Here is a 6,310-nt window from a genome sequence, read left to right as displayed (position 1 = left end):
ATGTTATTCTCAGGTACGAATTAAGTCTTCCGCTGTGCATTTGCTCATGTTAAGGACCTTACTTGGAGTCGATCATCGCGATGGGACCAACTGATGAAGATTCCGTCCGGGAGGATTAGTCGCGGACATTTCAGTTACCAACTGATGAAGATTCCGTCCGGGAGGATTAGTCGCGGACATTTCAGTTGGTATGAGAGCGTTGGTCTTAGCGAACCAGGCCTTGCATTAGTGTGTCTAACTGGTAGTTGTTAGGATACATTAGTGAGTCTGGACTTTGACCGTGTCTGCCTGTCAAAAGTTTTGCTTATCATTTCTAGTCGGAAATCATCTGCTTATTATCCTTAGGAAATTGCCTGTCTATCATTCTCAGGTCTAGACACGTTCTACTGCATTTAGTGCATCGATAGTGTATAGACGAAATTCATATCTTAGCGTATCTGATAATTCCTATCTTGGCGTATCTGTAGATTTGCCTGATATATGCCGTAACATCCTTTGTAGCCTACGAAATCTTTGGTATTACATATAGATATTCTATATAGTTAAAATATCACCTGATATCCGGAAATCATTTCACATTGAAGATTCTTTTCATCCATCCAATTACCCCTTGGCGATGAACCTGGAGCGCTTACCGGCGAACCTGTCGGAAACATCATTTTCTCTCTCCTCTCTAAAGTACTCCGTTACGATTATATATTACCCTATATTTCGAATTCGCTCGTCAATAAGAAGTTAACGAACTATGTGCTCGAGTAATGACTTTGGAGAATCTGGTAGGAAGATTACAAACACCAGCAGCAACACCAGCAGCATAATCAGTACCACCATCATCGACGTCGACAGTATCTTTATCATCTCTAAACCATAACCGCACCGTAACTCTCAATATCACAATCTGCACCTCGAATATCAACATTTCACGCCTCAATATCACCATCTGTACTTCGAGTATGAACTTCGTTCTACACATCGATCTACATCAGCTATCTTCGCTTTACGTATCATTTTACCTTATTTTTCCTCGTTCGACATGGTGAATATGTAATTTCTAAAGTTTTAGAGATTATGTAATCTAGTATTAACGGTAAATCAGATGAGTTTTTGACTCATTAAATTCATGATTACATCCGATGAAAATATATATGCAAGTATATTTTCATAAAGATTGTAATTAAAAATTCTTTTGAACAAACTGTTAATGATGAAAATATTTTAACGGGTGGGTAGTACCCGAGGAATATTTAGAATTCACATTAATAAGGTACACTGTACATTCTTCGAATCTGATTCAATGATCATTTACTATCCTACTTACAACTACCGATATACGTATCCGTTAACCACAGAATAACCATTTCTATTCAAATTTCATATTTGGATTTTGACCTATCAGAATCCAACAAGTGGCATAACGAAGGAAACATTGTACAAAAATAAAAAGTGTTAGAAACAAACGAATTAATTAATTGGAATTGTGATAGGATTTCACGCTAACTGTTCCGGCTAACTGTTCCCAGCTAACTGATTAACATTTAATTTATCGCAATTTTACATTCTCGCAATTTTATTTATCGTCATTTAATTTCTGTTATTTACTTTTACGCACTATAAATAACGGGACACGTATACAAGGTTTCGACCTATCATATTGACCCATCTATATATATATTTCGGAACAACCGTAGACACTCTATATGTGAAGGTGGGAGTTGGCTATACAGGTTCGGAGTTGATTCCAAAATATATATATACTTTGAGTTGTGATCGACACTGAGACCGGTACACGGGTCACGATACGTATTAAGTAATTCGAATATTATATATATCTAATTTATATATGAATCATTGAATCATCGGACTATTGGAATGCTAACTTTGGACAATTAAAATGAATTAAATTAAAATATTGATTATAACATTTGAAACTAAACTAATCTTCAAGTTTGCCACTTGATTTTATCGTAAACCTCATTTGTATCTTGGCGATTACAATTCGTATTCACAACTTTTCACGATTCTTGAAAACGCCTCGATCGAGAAGTTGAACCAGTCGCACCTCGTCTACGGAAGAAAGATTCCTGCATATGGTTATGCACCTGAAAACTCTTGGAAACTGAGTCAACAAGTAGCAGTGTAAATTCCTTTAGTGTTATCATTACCCAAAATAACTTTGCAATTTCTTTCCAAATTAGCTACTTTTAACATAGCTCCACTTTGATTTCTCAGTAAAACTAGTCTTATTATCATCTCGATATAAATACGTATCCTTTTGCTGTCGTTACTGGAGAACCTTTTTCTACCATACTACCATCCGCGTTTAATCATCTAAAAACACAAATCTCTTAAAATCATCTCGGTTTGAAAACCAATGACCCAAATCCGTTAACTTGAAAATGCTGATGAAGCAGCAAAAATCATAAACGACTTTAACAGTCAAAAGTTTGATGACAAAGAATAGTAAGGTGGTAAAGCTGAGAAAAAGAGAAGGTTTGGAACTGGAAAACGGATTAAGCAAAGTATGAAGGAGGCAGTGAACAAATCATGAAAACAGAACCTGTCTTTAAAGGATCCAAATGATCCAGTGCCTGCGGAAACCATTAGTAAGAACTCTACTCCTTATTCTAAACTTTTCAAGATGATATTCTTTACCATTATTTTATCTTAGATATTATAAGATATCTTCATATCTTTCGTTATACATATTCTCCATATTTCTGGAAATATTTTCACAACTATTCCTATCTGCGATCATTTAACTCTCCGTAACATCTGCGTTACAATATAAAAGAAACTGTGTTAGTTTCTAAATTCTGAAATCTTCAAATTTAAAATATGAATGTTTTGAAGTAGTGTGAGAAACTGATGCATGAATTAGTATAATATAATAACACTTGATCAACGTTATTATATTACAGTAAGTCATGTTAAGTTCCTAATGGAATGTGATGATTCACAGTACCGTCATCATGTGCCATGTTACACGGCTCTTACATTCTATCCAATCTCCAAATATATTAAGAACATATCGTTTTGATAGTTCCATCTTTCCAGGATATTCTGGTAATTTGATAAATCAAAATCGCGTCATTACCATTTCTTTCTAATAGCATCACTATGTTCATTTCAAATCTTATATCTACGAATTTCGGACCATTTCAAAAAATGCTTAGTTGAAGAGGAGGAAAAGAAAAAGAATGAAGCTCCAATAAAAGTTGTAGTAAAAATCGCAGCAATTAGGAGAAAACATTAACTGTGGATGACAATGATTATAGAAAACAGAAGCAGGGACATTGAAATATAAGGAAAGATATAAAACCCAACAATCATTCAGAAATTACAAACCGAGTACATCAATGTAGACAGCAATATAGAGACACGGTTAGACTAGAAACACTATAAACACAAGAATATAGTAGAAGTAAATAAATTCTTCTGGCGACAGGTGGAAGAGAAGAATGAAAGATATGAAACTTAAGAGTATATCAAGGATCAGAATGGGGTGGAGCATTTTAATGAATACTCTAGGGTATGAATTGGGGATAGGAGATGTGGGAAGTAAGGAAGGGAAGGAGGTGAATTTATAGTAAAATATCCGACAAAGAAATCAAAACAGATTGCCACATTAAATCAAAGAAGATTCTGATCCCTAAAGAGCCAAATCTTGTTACATAAGATTTTCTTTAAATCCCTTAAATTATGGAAATCAAACCTAACCACATCATCGGTTAAAACGATTCCATATTAGCTCATTTCATTCTATTGAAGATAGCTTCACTCGTACGCATCATATGATCAAATCGTTTTATCAATATTACTCAATAATGATAAAACTTATATATTGCCTTATATTCGCCATAAAAACATTCCTATTGTTATTTATGACAGCCTCTATCAAATTTCGGGGACGAAATTTCTTTAACGGGTGGGTACTGTAACGACCCGGAAATTTCCGACCAAATTTAAACCTTAACCTCTATATATTTCCGACACGATAAGCAGAATCTGTAATATTGAGTCTAGAAGGTTTGAAATCTTTATACGGATAATCAGTTACCCTTTTGACCATGCCTGACGATTCACGAACAATGGTGTGTAAATTAATATAAAAATATATATGAATAAACGAACTTTATTTATGAGTAAAAATTATATATATATATATATATATTGTAAATTATAAATATTAAATATCCTATAAGATATATAATTGATAGTTATACATTTGTAATATTAATATTATTACTATTAATTTCACTGGCATTATCAACATCTGTATCACTAAGATTATTATATGTAGTATATATGAAATTTGAAATGTACAAGTGTTATTATAAGTATTATTATCGTTATTAATTCTAATGATATTATTATTTCTATCTGTCTTATTAATATTAGATATTAAAATTTATATAATTAATGTTATTATAATCCTTTATATATGAAATATACATATATATATATATATATATATATATATATATATATATATATATATATATATAGATATATATATATATATATAGATATTCACGAAATATGAAATTTGATATAAGATATTATATTATCAAAATTATTATTATCAATAATATTTTATGAAAAGTAGAAATATCATCACTATTAATAAATATATTATTAGTATCGTTATATTATGATTGTATTATCATGTTTCTTTATATAATTATTATACAAATACAAACTTGATATACGGATATAGATATATACATAAAAGTACATAACTTAAAATATCTTAACTATTATTTGTAATAATATTATGAAGATAAGTATTATTATTATTATTATTATTATTATTATTATTATTATTATTATTATTTTTATTATTATTATTATTAAAGTTATTAATTAGTAATATTAATTAAATATAAAATGGATAAAATAAAAAGGCTTAAATTACGCGTAATTGATTTTACATCTCCATCAAACGAGATTCTCTTGACATCGATACAGATAGACTCCATTTGATACAAAACAAAAACCTGTTTCACATCATTGTCCAACCTGCTTTATTATCTGTATTGATTGAGAAATCTGTCAACCCTAAAACGAGTTCTGTTAGCAAACTTTCTCACCCTTTATATTATTCTTCTATATATTTCTGTCTGATGGAAATAAAACAGAAAGAGGGGAAAACACATATAATATCCTGTACCGATATCTTTTCATCAAATATTAGGATTTGAATCAGTTTTTAAATTCTAAAAATACAGTTAGTTGAGAAATCCATTAATGAAACTATCTGCAAAAATCTCAACTCTCAATCTTTTATATCGACCTCGAATTTTAGAATTAAAGGTTAAGGATTCAAAAGTCAATCATCGTGTTTATCCCAAAATCAGGAGTCAAGATTACGTTTCTGGTTCAGCTGAGATATGAGAAAGTTTTTAGGATCGATTCAGAACCTATCTTGTTTAAAAGTTTTGGTTAAAACATTCAGTAATTCGATGTTTGAATTTTTTTTACGAAAATACAGCAACAGCAATAAACCTTCGGTTTAGTATTTTTTATTTATTTCATTTAATGGTTAACAATCGATCCTATCTTGTTTATTTATCCTAAAATTAAGCATTTGATTAGTAAATGTTTGGATTGATTTTGGGTTGTTTTCTCTGGTCGGTTACTGGGTCGAAGGAGGAGGAGATGAGACTGTATTACGGTATATAAATATTTGAGTGTATTATATATCAGAAAAATGAAAGTGCCGGAGTGGTTTAGAGTCTCTTTGTTAAACGGGAGGTCCTTTGTTCGAATCTAGCATCCTGAAATTTTTTTTTTTTAATCATCAGCAATCTGTTAATGGACTACTTGTCCTGTTGGGCCGGATATGGGTTAGTTTGGGCCGAAATAATAATTGTGAAGTTGGGCCGAGTGGTATTGTGGAAAGTTGGGCCGAGATAGGTATGTCTCTAGTTGGACCGAAGCCCACTTCCCTTGTTTAGAAAGGAAGACGGGTTAAGAAAATATATAACCGAGATTAATCAGGAAAAACTGAAACAGTCAAGTGGTGTTGAGAGTTTGTTGGTGAACGGGAGGTCACGGGTTTGAGTCTCATCCGGGACGTTTTTTTTAAAACGATTATTTTAAAGGGTATATATTCTTTTCTTTTATTTATTTATTTATTATTATTATTATTATTATTATTATTATTTGTTGTTAGTATTAATTATCAATATTATTATTATGATTATAGTCATAAATTTGAATAAATTTTATATTTATTATTATTATAATTACTAACCTTAGTAATATTATAACTAATAATTTCATGAATAAATGATTTTCGTATAAAATA

The sequence above is a fragment of the Rutidosis leptorrhynchoides genome, chromosome 11 (genome assembly GCF_046630445.1).
Source record: "Rutidosis leptorrhynchoides isolate AG116_Rl617_1_P2 chromosome 11, CSIRO_AGI_Rlap_v1, whole genome shotgun sequence".
In the NCBI taxonomy this organism is placed as follows: domain Eukaryota; kingdom Viridiplantae; phylum Streptophyta; class Magnoliopsida; order Asterales; family Asteraceae; genus Rutidosis; species Rutidosis leptorrhynchoides.
Note: the sequence above shows the minus strand (reverse complement) of the source record.